At 40.1% G+C, this 16,952-nt stretch overlaps 1 long non-coding RNA gene across 1 annotated transcript; it reads right to left on the bottom strand.

Annotated features, from left to right (window-relative positions):
* Positions 1-95: 95 nt before the first annotated feature.
* On the bottom strand, positions 96-6,860 carry LOC150040067 (uncharacterized). The gene is made up of 4 exons (XR_016534105.1): positions 6,825-6,860; positions 6,010-6,060; positions 4,728-4,784; positions 96-262 (listed from the first exon to the last, which is right to left on the bottom strand). It is a non-coding gene; the product is annotated as an uncharacterized LOC150040067 (long non-coding RNA).
* Positions 6,861-16,952: the final 10,092 nt, after the last annotated feature.

The raw sequence follows: 16,952 nt of genomic DNA, 5'->3' as shown, positions 1-16,952 counted from the left end.
AGCACAACATTACAGTTTAAGATTATCAAAGAAATATACTTGGTGATAAAATATTAACAATAAGCGTTCTAAAGTAATTGTGTATCTGGCTCACTGGGTCAGAAAAGAAGACAGGTGCAAGGTCATCTCCAAAGGTAAAGAGAACACATTACTCATTGAGTCACCAAGACACTAGGCCACAACTTCCTAAGGAGAAGGCAGGGTAGTCATCTATCCATGATCTTCATCACATGTAATCAAAACCTCCAGTTTTCCCAAGTAACTGAAGACAGAGGAGAGAAAGTAACCATGGAGTCATTACTTGCTCTGAACGATACTGCAATATCCTCCATTCACAGGTTGGGATAATCTTCAGAGTATGTGGTGCCAAGAATGAACATTGTTACCACATCAATCCAGTCACTTTGAGACTTGGCAACAACCTTTGCATATAAAGAAGAGAGAGTAGTTTGGGAAGGGACATATTTGGTCTGGGACAATTCCATACAAGAAAGCCATATCCATACAACAAAACTTTTATGCTCATTGTTTGCAACTAAGTAAAAGCAGTGCTGTTAGCTTCTAATGGCCCTGTTTTCTCATTCCAAATTTCTTCTTTTCTCACAGCTAAGTTCCAGATTCTCCACTTCTCATAGCAATTTCTTATACCCACCATTAAAAATATCTACATTGTTATAAAACAATACAAAGTGTGGTATGAGGGTAAATGTCTTTTCAGTTTGTTAGAGATTAGGATCAGAACAAGCTGGCAGAGAGGCACAGCTAGACCCAGGGGCATTGTAAACACTAGCTTCACATGATGACAGGGCTGTATATTATAAGGGATACTTACATGACCTTGATCTTTCATACAAATAGTTCTGCTGCTCACTAGCCTCTACGTCTGTTTCTTTCTGCAATATACTGCAGACCTGTGGGGACTTGTAGCTAGTGGTTTAGGAGCCATGCTGCTTGCCACCTGTGCTTCAGCATGTACACTCTCAGTGATGCAAGCAGTCCAGAATCAGAGGGTGCCTGGTCCCTCCCGCCTGGAGTAGGAGATCCCAGATACTCCCAGCGAGTGGGGCCTGTCTCAGGACACCATTGGCTGATGGTCGCATTCAGGGAGGTCCCTATTTGATGACATGACAACCACCGCTTGATCTGTATTTAGCCATCGCGTTTTCTAAAATAAACTTAGATCTGCACTGAGAGTCTGGTGTCCAGACTCTGTGTTCCTGGGATTATTCGTGGGCTCTGTCACCATCTTACCCCCTCCTAGAAGTCTGAGAAAGACTCCAAAAACTGGTGCCCAGACGTGGGGCATAACTAGTAGGGAAGTGGACCTCTATAAGCAATTATGTGGAAAGGGATCTTGGAGAGCAGGCACCTTCACTTTTGTGATAGACAGCTTGAGCAAGTTTATGAAATTGTTCTGTCTCTCTCCCTGTGAGGGATTGGAGGTAGGATACGGGATGAATCCATGTGGAAAAGGGTAGTCCGGCAGGTCAGAAAGGGGAGCACATTGGTGATTTGCCTCATTTCTTCCCCATCGTGGTCGCTATTCTGAGTTGCCTCCAGGGTTCAGTCACCTTAGCTCCGGTGCCAGTCGGGAGACCAGCACCCCCCTGGAAGAAGGCTGCCAGCCGCAGCCAGCTGACCTAAGTTCTGCCTCCACCTTTGCGATCTCACCAGTATGACCTAGGACACCGACCTATCCAGAAAAACCACCCTGGATGACTGCTTTGCTGGCTGTGGATGCCACAGACTCTGCCTCCACACTCTCCTCAAAGCTACCTCATCCTATGTCTACCCTGGCATGGGACTGTGATATGATTATGAACAATACAATCAGAGGAACTGCAACCCTATTGTCTTCCCTCAAAGCATGCTGGGGAGTACATGGGGGCTGTGTCTCCTGTTAACGCCAGTCCCATCTTAAACCCACATAGCCCTAGTTCTCTCTGGCCCACCACACTCATTTCCACAGCAGCAGGACCCATGTTTGCTTTAGCTAAGTTGGTTGAGTTTATCCAGGCTTGCCTGGATGCCATCTAGCTAATATCTTTGCACAAGGTTTGGGCCCCATCCTACATTCCGTTATGAGTGTCCACAAATAAAGAAAAAGGGGAAACTGCGGGGACTCCTAGATAGTGATTTAGGAGCCCCGCTGCTTGCCACCTGTGCTTCAGCATGTGCACACTCAGTGACCCAAGCAGTCCAGAGCCAGAGGGCAGCTGGCCCCTCCCACCAGAAATAGGAGTTCCCAGGTACTCCTAGAAAGTGGGGCGTGTCTCAGGACATCATTGGCTGACGGTCATACACAGGGAAGTCCCCATTTGCTGATGTGGCGGCCACCACTCGATCTGTATTTAGCGAACTGCACCGAGAGTCTGGAGTCTGGTCTCCAGAGTCTGTGTTCCCGGGATTATTTGTGGGCTCCGTCGCCATCTTACCCCCCTCCTAGATGTCCAAGAAGGACTCCAACACAGACCCATAAGTAATATACTTCATATTTTCTGAAGGAATATGTTATTAATGTGAGCAAGGTAGATGAAGTATATTGCTCATGACCTGTTCTTCCCTCACCCAGTTTCATCTGAAGACAGATGTCATCCCCTGACACATCAGTGACAAGCATGACAGTTAAAATGACACAGCAATTCCAAACTCTCAAGAGGGTCGTTCTACAAATTTGAACGTCTTCTTCCTTTCTCCTCTTATTTCATCCTGCCCACTTCCAATCATGTGCTCTACACACTTAGCTATCATTAACTCATGTGTTTTGTGTGTTCACACATTATAAATATCTCTGCATATGTATATATGCACACTTGTGATAACATACATTTGATCACATATCAGATCTGATATATTAATTCTTAAATATTGTATAAAAATGATTCTGAAGCGTATAGCTACAGGAACCTTACGCCCAAGTAAATCAATTACTTGGAAGTTTGTATATGACTTTACAATTTACTGAGTTGTATAAATTTATGATGCATTAAACACCTATTGCATATAGGAAAATGTTTACTTCCTCTGTCTTTCTTCTCAGATGCAAAAAGGATACAGCATTTGGTGATGGTTTCTGTTACCTCCCGATTCAGTTTGTTCTCCTAGTATACATCTCTTGTATACTATTTAAGTTCTTGATCCCAGTGTCTGTCACTAACACCGAAAGTTCAACATCATAAGAGAATTCACGCTGTAACCCAAGGGCCATAAACTAGAGACCTGCAGCTGGGCCTCTGAACAATGTACACTGGGATTGAGGTGTCTGCTATCAATATGTACAAAAGTACATATATACTGTTATTGAATATAACTTTGGAAAAGCCAATCACTGCATTTCTTTGATGAGTCTGGTAAAAACTGACCTTGAATATTCATCTATATCATCCTAATTCATATCTAACATCTTTAACTAGAAATGAGTTTTCCTGTGATAGTGACCTGAACATTAAACTTCTGCAAAGGAAAAGCTGATGGATTCATATTGAAGGACCTATCATCTTAATACCAATGCATAGTCCCCCTTTTTAAGTACAATTACACTCTAGAGGGACACATCTTCATTGCAACCAAGAAATTCCTGATTAAGTCCCTAGACTAACTTCTTACATCCATCCATATCCACCAGAATAAACATGAAACACGTATAAATGTGAGGCGGGGTTCCATCAACAGTGATGATGAGTGGGTACTTGTAGAACCAGCTTCACCTGCTGTTGAAGGTTCCTCTACGCCCTGCCAACTGCAGCCTGTTTCTGGCTCTTTCCAAATTCTTTGTTTCTTGCTCTTTCAGGATTCTTTTGTCCTTCACCCAATCTGAAAAATCTCATACCAAAGCATTTTGAATGAAATGTTCTTTTAGATTGTGTGGGTGTTTTTACAGTGTCTTAAACACAACAGGGACACAAAACATTGCTTTCCTGGCATGTTTCTCTTTTATCCAGATAAGTTTCTGTTTTATCCAAAGAAACAAAGTTAGAAAGACTCCTATACACCCTGTATTCAGATCAGATAGAAACTAGGTTAATGGTGTTCTCTAGTGCTGGAAACCTCCATGAACATCACAATTCTCAGTCTCCACATTTGTCTACTTGGATAGCTATGTTCAGTATCCATGCAAGCTAGGAAACTCAATTGGAGGCGTCTTAGAGAAATTAAACTCTTCTACTTGCAAAAGGTAAGACTTTTCCCTAAAAGTTAATAATACTATGACCCAATATATCTACCTGATCTGATGGAGAATAACCTCTTCTGGTTTCAGTTCAACTAATTTCAATGGAAATCAAGACTTGGATATCATCTAAATATCAACATTCTAGGTGGCCTCTATTCCCTGGTGACTTTCCTGCCGCTAACATAGGGACAAGGAACAGAAGTCTAGAAGCAGGGCTACCATTGATTGTGGTTGCAGGCATCTATAGAAGGAAGGATATAGTCTTCCTTCATGAGCCATATAGACTGCTAGGATTACTTTTTTGTTTCAGAAAGGGATTCCCAGCTGCCTGGGCTCATGTGACTAGCTGACAGGCACTGTGGTGATCTAAGGATTTGAGATGCTAGTACTTGACTTCATAGCACCCCATGAGCCAGTGTATTTTGATCTACTCTATCATTTTCTAATAAGTTTCAAACCAGTTCACGATTACCTGCAGATATGGACAGGCAGTCCTGTGTAGTCTGAAGACACATTATCCTCCAAAATGATATATTACTAAAAAAAATCAACTCACCAATTACTGTTGTCTTCATTAGAATGAAAAACAACCGTTGTTAAGTCGTTGTCTTCACTGTGGACATATTAAACATATACAAAAATCAGGTTGCACCATGTTGGAAAAAAATCACACATTTTTTTCTGACACTACTAGGTATAGAAATTATGATCTTGAGTATGCCACCCAAGTATCTGCCAATGGAGCTGTATCTCTAGCTTTTCTGTCCCTAACACCCCTTATCTCCAGTATTCAGGTCTCAACTCAGAGCACTATCTGTGATACTCTCTGTTCATGGTATGTGAATCTTTGTGCCTAGGCTTGCTTGATCCACTTGGGCTTTCACCAGAATCTACGATGGATGTGCATGCTTTTGGTTCATATGTATAATTATCTCTACACAGGTGGCAAAGATCAGAGGACAGCAATATGAAAACATCCAGGGTAGAAATTTATTTTTGTAATTGTCCATCTCCAAGGATCCAGTAAAATGTTGCACTGTATGTGTGGTTCCAGAAGCAGAGCCTCAGGTATAAGCAAGAAAGCAGAATATTCCTGAAGCCCTGACTAGAAGCCATAGTATCAGAGTACCCCCATTCCACATGCTCATGGACCCAATCTGTCTCCAAACTCTTTTATTTGAAATGTGAATTTTTTCATGATCCCTGTATTCACATGTGAGCAGTAAGAAGTAAAATAAAATCATAATGCCATGGATTCATCTCTTTCACCAGTATAAATGCTGTCTATAAAGTGTTCATAGTGTCACCAACCTTAGAACCACAGTGTTTAAAATGTGGCATGAAGTGGACAATGAAAATATTATGCATAAATTAAAGTTTTGGATCTAGAGAAAGAGCACACCCATCAGAGAACTGGGCATAACCAGCAAAAATATGGGAAAGAGTTGTACAAGAGGTTATTTACCCCTTTCACAATGAAACAAACTTGTAGTCTCTTTGGTATGACATTTTATTTCTTCACCTTGAAAAAATTCATTTGGTCAGAACAAATGCATGGAATTGTGTGTCACTGCTGTAACACCAAAGGAACAAATCTAATTCTAGTAGGATCTCATATATCAGCAAGGTGTGGATTGTCTAGGAATTTTGCTTCACTGCTTACTAAAATAGCAAAACACTTTTGTGAGACTCGTTTCTCATTTATTCAACAACCATGGAAAAGGAGTAATATTACAGACAAAAGCTGCACTGAGAACATTTTGAAAATAATTCCCAGAAACACTCTGTTTAACAACCATGTATATTTACATATCTTTATCTACATATAGATATCTGACCTTTTTGTCAATTCTTCGTTCCCAACTTCTGTTGGATCTTTTCCATTCATGCTAGAGGATTAAACGATAGAATCAAATGCCATGTGAACTCATAGTCTTAGTTTTTTATTCAAATTGGCTACAGTTTACCTAACACAAATAAATTCATAGGAATAGAAATAATACATAACTTAGCAAAATGAACAAAGGTATTTTCATTTTTCCCTGGAAAGGAAAATTAATTTCTTTTGTAAAAGAAAACTTTTATGCATGATTAAAGTCTTTTTCTTTCCTAGTAAACTTAGCACAATGCTATTGATATTATGCAGTTTAATGCTAGTTGGAACTCACTTCAGAGGAACTCAGTGCTTTAGAACTTCTAATTTTCTGCATTCTAAGTCTGCTCTACTCCCTCTGTCCTTTCATTTATTTGGTTATTTTTTTAACTGCCTCTCACAAATGGACAAGGAACGGTAGCCTAAGAAGAAGGATTCTCATCAGTTCTGATAGTGGGTATCAGAATTCTGGAGAATGAAAAAGATATGTTGTTCTTTTCATTGAGAAACCATTAAGACCATTCTCACTGTTTCTAACTGGGATTCTTACCACTGTTGGCTCTGTGAAAGCTGCATGCAGGCACTGATATGTAAATAAGGATTTGGTTGCTAGGTTTCACTTCAAAGCAGACCATGATCAAGTGTGTGTTCATTTATGCTATCATTCTCTATTTCAATACACACAAGGATTACATGAGAACTCTCTGAGAAGCTGCCATATTGATTGGGCATTGTACTTACATTGAAATCAGTTTAACTTTCAGATGATAGACAACTCACCAAATGTCAATGTTTGAGTCACAAACCGCAGTGGCTGGAAACGTCCTGACATCACTAGTAATGAAATAAAATTAGAAACAGATAATTGAGTTGGACCATGGAGAGGAACTCAAACACGTTTTATGCAAGCTGGATATCGAAATCATGGCCTTGCTCCTGCTAGGAAAATGTTCTGCCACTTGAGCTACATCTACATCTCCAGCACTTGTATTCCTCTAGTGATTTTCTCTGGTACTGCAGTGCAAAACTGAGAGGCATGTTATTAAATGAAAAGCAGTATTCCATTTTGCCATAGAAATGGAATTGTATCTCTTGGGGATATTAAATATGGACCTCAGAAAATTAAAGGTTTCATCCAAGATGGAAGAATTTTTCTCAGTACATCTACCACAATGCCTAATTCCATCTTGTGTAACTTTCAATGCAAGTCAAAGGAACTCAACCCTGAATTCCCTAATTTTCTGCTTCCTCCATTCCTTCAATAATCTGGGATATTTTACTGATTTCAATTCTCAGATAGGAACAATGGACAGTAGGCCAGAAGCAGGAATTCCATCAATATAATGGTGGGCTTTTCAGTATCACCATTCTGGAGAATGCAGGGTCAATCCACACTCAATAAGAACTTTAATACTAGGCTCTACACACCATTTCACCACGGGGTTACTTCTGAGTAGGACTGTCACCTCCGTTGGCTAATAGAAAGCAACATACAAGCACTGACATTATGAAAAATTTGGTTGCTTCCTAGACTACAGAGCAACCAATCCACCAGTGTTTTTTGACCAACGCAATCATCCTCTATTTGTGTCAATATTCAAAATGACTTCATAAAGATATTCCTAGGCTGTCTGTATAATCTGTATTGTCCTCAGACTCCAAAACGGTTGTACACTGAGATGTCAAATCAACTCACCAAACATTTGCGCTCGGTTCAGATATGAGGACCTCTAATGTGTGGTGCTCACTATAACAAAATACAAAACATAGAGACAATTAAGTGGGACACTGGGAGAAGAAACAATGCATTTCCCTAAAAGGTTGGGGGTTTAAACTATGGTTTTCGCTAGATATGCATTTGAGTTGTGTATCTAACTGTTCTATAGCTTCAATCCCTGTCTCTGAAACTGCAGCTTAAAGTTTGGGCCCAGTGCTGAATGAAGCTTCTGAGGACAGAAGATTGCTTTTGTCTATGCTGACTCAATCATCCCTTGCTGGCTGTGCTCTCAGGATGATCTGGCATGGGTAGATGAACCACTGTCAGACCTCTGTGATCTACTGGATCATGTACTGAGAGAACTGAAGACAGATGACAAAAACAAAGTCACTAAGCAAAAGAATGTGTCTGAAAGGCTAATTCAGTTCAGCAGCAAAATGCTGATGAGGGAATGTACAGATCAAGAGTGGAAGCAACACCCATGGCACAAGAACAAAAGGAGCACAAGGCCAAATACCACAGCAACTGCACAGGAACACACACACACACACACACACACACACACACACACACACAATTGGTAATTTCCTTGATGAAGAATGTGATCTTGTGAGAAAACCCAGCAACTGTTCATTTCAACAATTACAATCATGTCTTGATGCCAAGACTTTAAGGCTTTACCCAAATAAATGACGTCTGTGCACTATTCATGGAGTCAGAAACCTTCGATTCACATTTATGAAAAAGGTTGCATTAACTGTACAGAAGTACGTGGCATCTGCCAAATAGGATAGAAATCTAAAGGAGGAGTGGATGGGCCAAACAATTGTCCAAACCAAAAGGGAGACTTTGTGGAGACATTCCCTTCTACTGTCTCGAACAAGAGACAAATGTTCACAGCCACTTTCAGACCTATAATCCCCAGTCGTGGGAGGTAAATTGTTAGTGCACAAGTTCTTCCTTTGTGATCCTTTGTTACTGCAGTCCTAGAAAATGTGTACAAACCCTTCGATCTGTGTCTCATGCCCAGGTGGTCTGATCAGAGTTTTCTAAGAGTTCCCTTCACTGCTCACAAGGACCGGGAGAATTCACTTTCTTCTGGAGTCTGAGTCCTTCACCCAATTTTCAGAAGGATGGAATGGCACAGACAAAATCGCACTGCCGTGACACTCCAATAGTTCTCCACATTCTTTGTGCTCAGTCTCTGAACATCTTTGTACACATGTATATCCATATTCTGGTATCTGTTATTTTATGCTGACCTCTCTAGATATATGTGTGATCTGCTTTGAATCATTAAATTATACACAGTAAAACACTGGAAATTCCTAAAACTATTTTTTACCCAAATTTGGTACAATTCATCAAAAACAATCACAAAATATACTATTTTTGGAAGGGGGAATTTCCTAGAAATGAGGTTCTTGGTCCAAAGAAATGTTGACCTCTGATAAAGAAATCTTTTATAAAATGATTGACAAAGAATTCTTTCCTTATGGACATATATTGTGGATTTGTGTTGTTCCTTATTTTCCATTTCACTTGCTATGCAGGAAATCAAGCTGATATACCATCTACACTGCTGCTTCCATGACTCCCTCAGTTCCCACTTGCTGGTGCTACTGTTGGCTGTGTTTCTAGCCTCCTTGATTGATACAAAGATCTGTAGGCTCCCATCCAATGTGATAGTATGCCTTTCAAGGTAACAGAGGAGTGGAGTATGAAGAAGTGATTCAGGTTCCATTAGTGTTTTTTTTATGTGAAATCTGTTTCCAATACATTCAATTGGTGTGAGTTTTATACATGAACTGTGACCATCTTCATTTCCCTTTATAGATCCTACTACTTGACTTTCAAAGAAAACAGGAACAATTGTCTTTTAACCTTTTCTATTCTTATTTATGTCAAAACTTAAAACAAGGATGTACTGATACTGATCGACTGTCATATATATTGTCTACGGTTACAACACTTTACATTGTTTATCACTCAGTTGACAAGTACATGGACTCACTATATGTTGAGGGCCGGCCAGGACTGGGATACATTTCCCCTCTGGGTGTCAGATTCCACACTGTGAAGAAATTAAACACATACACAAAAATTGAGCCAGAACAGTACAGAAAAATATCTACATTGCTGGGTATTGAAACCATGGTCTTCTCCATGCCAAGCATGGGATCTGATATTAGAGCTACACCTCCACCTCTGCTATCCCTGCCAGGCCTCCTTGAAGTATTGAGGTTTGACTTCAGAATCTTGGGTTAGATGAATCTGCATAGGAGTGATTCGAGTTTTGGCAATGTTGCCTCATCATGTGAACCTCTGTTTTCTCTTAGAATGGCACGGAATGGACTGGTGAACCACTGAATAACCTTTCGTGGGAGATCTGATGATAGCAAGTGGAAGGCACTCAGAGTAGAAATGGCTTTGAATGGCTATTTCCAATCCTGCAGCAAAACATTGGACTACAAATGGGGAGTTTGAGTGATAATGCATTATATTAGAGCACAAGAGCAGAGGGGCATGTCATAATACCAGTGCATATTCATATGAATACTAAACATGCATATCACAAACACACACACACACACACACACACACACACACACACACACACACACACACACAGGTAACACAGTCCATAATTTCTTTGGTTGAGTATGTGATTTCTTTGGAACACCCAGTCACTCTTCACTTCAGCAATTAAAATCATGTTTGATCCCAAGACTTTAATGATTCGCCCAAGATAAATGATGTCTATACTCTACGCATCAACTCATAAACCCTGGATTCATATTTGTTAAAAATTGGCATTGGGATGGGAATTTGGCCTAGTGGTGGAGTGCTAGCCTAGAATGCATGAAGATCTGGCTTCAATTCCTCAGTACAAGCCAGAAATGGTGCTGAGGCTCAAGTGGTAGAGCTCTAGACTTGAGAAAATCCAAGGACAGAATTCAGGCCCTGACCTCAAGCCCAGGACTGGCCAAAAAATTGTTAGTATTTACTGTACAGAAAGAATGGCATGTGCCAAGTAGGTCAGAAAACTAGAGGATGAATCCATGGGCAAGAAAACTATCACAACAAAATGGGACTTTGTGCTTCAATTATTTTCTTCATCCTTGAGTCAGAGACAAGTGCTCATGGGCCCTTGGAGAACTGAATCCCCTCAGTGCTCTCAAATACATTGTTAGTGCAGAAGCTACTTCATTGTGATTTGTCACTGAGCTCTAGAAAACATACACAATCCGTTGGAATAAAGTCTCATGGAGGTGATCTGATTATAGATTTTTCTAAGAGTTCTCTTTATGGCTCACTAGAACAACAGAAACTCCATTCTCCTCACTCATCTTAGTCATTCACCCAACTCGTGAAAGGATGGAATGGCACAGATAAAAGTGTACTACTGTGACATTCAAAATACTGCCCACAAACTTGATGCACACTCTCTGTACAACTTTATACACATACCTATCTATATTCCAGTATCTGACCCTCATGGCTGACTTCTCTAGACATACATTTCCTTCCCCTTATGATCACTACTTTATCTTTAAATTATGCACAGTCAAATACTATGTTAATTCTCACATCTACTTTTTTTCCCAAAGTATCTATAATTCATAAAAAAAACTATCTATATATTGTATATGCAAGAGAATACTTCCTGAATTTTCCTGGAAAATGATGCTTGGTATTGTAATAAATGTTCACCTCTGCCAAACAAAGTTTTTATGCAACATTGGCCAAGAGATCTTGCCTTATGAATCTACAGTGTTGACTGTGGCTTTGTGGCTTCCCTTATTTTCCATTTCACTTGCTATGTAGGAAATCAAGATGACATATCCTCTACATTTCTGCTTCCGTAGCTCCTCTGTTCCCTACTTGGTTGCAGTATTAGTGGCTGTCTGTCCTACCTCTCTGATTGATAAAAGGATCTGCAGGACCTCTATCTGATGTGATGCTGAGTCTTTCAAGGTAACATAAGTGTGGGGTATAAAGCACTGATTCAGGCTCCATTAGCTACTTTGTATGTGAAATCTGATTCCATTCCATTCAATTAGTGTGAGTTTCATATATTCACTGTGACCATCTTCATTTATCTTCGTAGATCCGGCAACTTGACTTCCAAAGAGAATAGGAACAGTTGTTTATTGGTGTGTTCCATTGTGGCCTGTTTATTTTCAAAACTGAAAACAAGGTTGTACTGACACTGTGTGCCTGCCATGGGTATTGTCTATGGTTACAACACTGCATATTGGTTAGCACTGTGATGAGAAGTACACGGGGGACTCACCAGATGTTCAGGGCCGGCCAGGACTGGGACAACTTTCCCCTCTGGGTGTAAGTGTCCACACTGTGAAGAAATTAAACACATACGCAAAAGTTGAGTCTAAAAAGTAAAGAAAACTATCATTTTCTATCTACAATGCTGGGTATTGAAACCATGGACTTCTCCATGCCAAGCATGGGATCTGCTACAGGAGCTACCTCTCCACTTCTGCTATCCCTACCAGGCCTCTTTGCAGTACTGAGATTTGACTTCAGAAGCCTGTACTAGATGAAGCTGCATGGGATGAGACTAGCATTTGGCAACGCAGTCTCATCACATGAACCCCTGTTGTGCCCTCAGCATGGCCAGGAATGGATTGGTGAACCACTGCTCAACTCAATAATGACATTTACTGAGAGGACTGATGATGATAAATGGAAGGAAATCAGAGTGGAAATGGCTTTGAAAAGACATTTCCAATTCAAAATATTGGCAACAAAATATTGGACTGGAAAGGAAAAGTTGAAAAGAAAATATCAGACTTAAGCACAAGAGCAGAGGGGCAGATGTCATAACACCAGAGTACCAGCACACAAACACACATATAAACACACACACACACACACACACACACACACTCTCACACACACTCCCTAATTTCTTTGAGAATATGATTTCTTTGGAACACCCAGTCACTGTTCATTTCCACAATTAAAATCATTCTTGATGCCTTCAATGCTTTACCCAAGGTTATTGATATCTACACACTATTCATTGAGTCATAAACCTTGGATTTAGATTTTGAAAAAGTATTCACTGTACCAAAAGAATGTGGTATTTGTACACAATGGAATTCTATGCTGCTGTCAGAAAGAATGACATTGCCCCATTTGTTAGGAAATGGAAAGACTTAGAAAAAATCAGATTAACTAAAGTAAGCCAGACTCAAAGGACCTTAGGCTCAGTGGTTTCCCTCATTTGTCATAATCAGTGGAAACCTTGGGCTGTCCTAGCAGAGATTTGCAATAGGTCAAAACCTTGATACAAAAGGCCATATAGTAGGAGGCTAAATGAAAGGATCTCTAGGATATAGAAACATAAGCCATATAATGAATGATTGTTGTTCTTAAGGTACTATGTTATCTCTTATCTCTTTTGCTGTCCCTTGATTATCTCATATTGTTACAGTATCTCACTTTGTTACCTGATATATCGGATATATTTGTTTTTGGTTATTTGAAATTGGATAGGGAAGGGGGGGAAACAAGATGAAGGGTGGGGGTGGGGGGGGAGGGAAATGAGGACCAAGACATGTGAAAGGTTATCAATGTATGTGAAGTGATGCACCATCTGTCTGGCAAATATCATGTAACCCTTCTATTAATTACAATAAAAAATATATGATAAAATAAGAATGGCATGTGCCAAGTAGGGCAGAAATCTAGAGGAGGAATCATGGGCCTGACAATTGTCCACAACCAGGAAAACAGGGAAAAGGGATCTACAAGGAACTTCCTTTTCCTCAGCCCTGAGTAGGGGCCAAGTAGCTGTGGGCCCTTTGATTTGAGCCCTATATCCCCCAGTGTTGTGATGTAAATTGTTACTGCGGAAGCTACTTTTTCTGTGATCATTTGTCATTGCAGTCTACAAAATGTGTACAGCCCCTCAGAATAGGGTCTTATAAACAAGCTATCCTATCAGAGTTTTCTAAGAGTTCTCTTTACTGTTCACTGCAACATCAAGAACCCCATCTCCTCACTGGTGTCTCAATCATTCACCCAACTTTAAAAGGACAGTATGGCATAGATAGAGCTGCACAGCTGTGACATTCAAAATAGTTTCCATAATGCAGGGATCAAGTGACTAAAATCCTAGCTACTCAGGAGGTTGAAATCTGAGGATCATATTTCAAAGCCAGCCTTGCCACTGTAATTTCCAATGAGACTGGAATCTCCAGCTAGCCACCAGAAACCCGGAAGTAGTGCTATGGCTCAAGTGGTATAGCCCCTGCCTTGTGCTGAAGAGCTCAGGGACAATAGCACACAGGCCCAGAGTTCAAGTCCCCATCCTACAAAATAAAATCAAAGAAAATAATCGGTCCTACATACTTATTTAGTCTCTGTATATCTTCATACATATGCCTATCTATGTTCATTATTTGACCTATCATAGCTGACCTCTCTAGACAGAGATGGGATCTGCTTTGAATCATTAAATTAAGCACAGTCGAATACTATGTAAAATCCTATATATACTTTTTAATTTTTGCTAATTCTGGAGCCTGAACTCAGGGCCTGGGCACTGTCCTTGAGCTTTCTCAAGGCTAGCACTATATCTCTTGAAACAGCACCATTTCCAATTTTTCTTGTGTATGTGTTACCAAGAAATAGAACTGAGGGCTTCCTGCATGCTAAGCAAGCACTCTACCACTAGGCCATACACCTGGACCTTCCTATATGTACTTTTTCACACAAATTAGCTGCAATTCACTGAAGACTAACTATAAATATGATCGATATATATATATATATATTCAAGAGGGTATTTCTTGTGTTTTCCTAAAAAAGAGACTTTGGGATCTAACTAAATGTTCATCTCTAAAAAACAAAGCTTTTAGACAAGACTGATGAAGAATTCTTTCTTCGTGAACCTACACCAATGTTTTCTGTGGTTTTGTTGTTTCCTAGATTTTCTTTCCCTTGCTATGTAGAAGCTGAATCTGATATATCACCCAAATTCTGCTTCCAGGTCTCCTCTTTTCCCTTTCGCTTGTTATGTAGAAACTCCAGCTGATATGGCTTTTAAATTTTGTATCCGTGTTCACTGTTTTCCACTTCACGCACTATAAAAAAAATTCCAGCTGATATATCATCTAAATGTTTGATTCTGTTTCCCCTTTACTCCTTGCTTCCACCAATACTAGCTTTCTTTCCTGCCTGTCTTATGGAGAAAAAGATCTGCACAGCGGAAGCAAGATTCCTATCCATCATGATGGTGGTATTTCAGGTGAAATAGTCCTGGCTTTTGACACATTTATCCTGATTCCTTTAGCTACTTCATATCTGAATTCCTCCTCACTTCAAACTAGTCATTGTGACTTGAGTGCCTGACCTGTGATACTCTTTTAGCTCCTCATAGTTAACTTTAGAACAGCCTATGAGAAAGTTTCTTTTGACCTCTTTCCTTTGGTATTTATTTTCAAAACAGATAATAGTTACATGATATGGTTGGGCAGTAATATCAACTTTGTCTTGGTACCATATTTCAAAATGATTTTACTTTCAGATGACAGGTAAATCCACTCACCAATTGCTCATGCTGGATCAACAGCTGTTGCCAGAGCCCAGTTTACATGGACTCAGGCATGCCTATCACAGCATCTCAACTGCAGTATTTTAAACAGAAGGAAGCCTGGTGGTGCTGGCATACGCTGGTAGTTCTCCTCTGTAGGAGATAGAGCTGAGGCTCAGGGTTGAAGCCAGCCGCAGCCAACAGTCCCTGAGACTCTCATCTGCAATTCACAAACAGAAATGGAGATGTGGCACAAAGTATCTGAAAACTAGCTCCAAGCAAAAGAGCTCAGGGACAGTGCTAATGTCCTCAATTTTAAGTACCAAGACCACAAAAAGAAAAAGAGAAAGAAAGAAAGAAAAAGAAATGTGTTTAATTTGTGAATGTGTGCCATATCATTTCCATAGAGTTGACATTTATTAACAAAGAAAGTATAGGTATATTCTCAATTTCATCAGCCAAGCTTGGGACTTTTACTCATGGTTTTGCATCTTTGAATCCCATGACTTCCATATTACATTTGTTGAGGGTCAACACTGCTACAGTGTAATCCGGATATATCTCAGTATAGTATCACTAGGTAACAAACCATTCACCTAAGAGAAGGAAAACACAGAAGAATTTCACACTGATTGTGTTGAAAATATACTTAATATACCAAACATTATGGAAAGTCATGCACACAGAACTGTTTTAGGTGGTGGTGAGCCTTTTAAAATCTATAGCCTATGAAACCTTGAAAGCTATAATTCTTCAGAGTTGACCAATCCTGGGAGAAGTACATTCTGCAATTACTTTTCATAGTTCTGTTGCAGAACAAGAGAAGAAAAATTTTTGAATCAGGGCTGGGAGTTTGGCCTAGTGGTTAAAGTGCTTGCCTAGCAACCACTTTTCTTTTCATTCCTTTTGGTTCATCACTTCCCCTAAACCCAGTTTGTTAAGATAAATCTTCAGAGGAAATGAGCTTTAGGTGATTGACTAATCAGAAATCCCAGGTATTCAGGAGCTGAGATCTGAAGACAAGAAGTTCAAAGCCTCAAAAAGCTTCGTGGAACTCTAATCTCCACTAACCGGCAAAAGTTGTACATGGAGTTGTAGCTCAAGTGGCAGAGTGGTAGGAGTTGGAGAAAAAAAAAAGCTAAGGAACAGTGTCCAGGCCCCAGTTTCAAGTCCCCCCCCCACTTTATTCAGATAGCTACAAGGCAAAGCCTTCATATGTAAGAACTAGAGAGATCCCCAGTCAGCTCTAACTCCTCCAAGTCCCCTCCAATCAGCCTCTTCTCCTCCTCACATTATCCAACAAGCCCTCCCTCAAAAAACTCATTCTTTTTACTTTAATCCCTATGGAAAGGATGGGAAGAAAGTCCAATGTCATAGAGAGCAAACACTATGATAGACAGACTGCCCTTGCTCAGACCCTTACCTTGTAGAGCAAACTCTACTCATATAGTTGCTCCTATGGCAACCCCAAACAGAATGCACTGGTCATCTTTACATCACTGCAGAATGAGGAATGGAATGTTCGAGAATTAAAGGCATACCAGTTCTCCTTAAAGACAATGGACTGAAATTGGAAAGGACATAAGACCAAAGTCGAACACTACAGTAAAATAGTTTCAACACATAG

The sequence above is a fragment of the Megascapheus bottae genome, unplaced genomic scaffold (assembly GCF_031878675.1).
Source record: "Megascapheus bottae isolate mThoBot1 unplaced genomic scaffold, mThoBot2.hap1 HAP1_SCAFFOLD_103, whole genome shotgun sequence".
In the NCBI taxonomy this organism is placed as follows: Eukaryota; Metazoa; Chordata; class Mammalia; order Rodentia; family Geomyidae; genus Megascapheus; species Megascapheus bottae.
The sequence above is the reverse complement of the archived record's forward strand: the minus strand, read 5'-3'. Positions and strand labels throughout refer to the sequence as shown.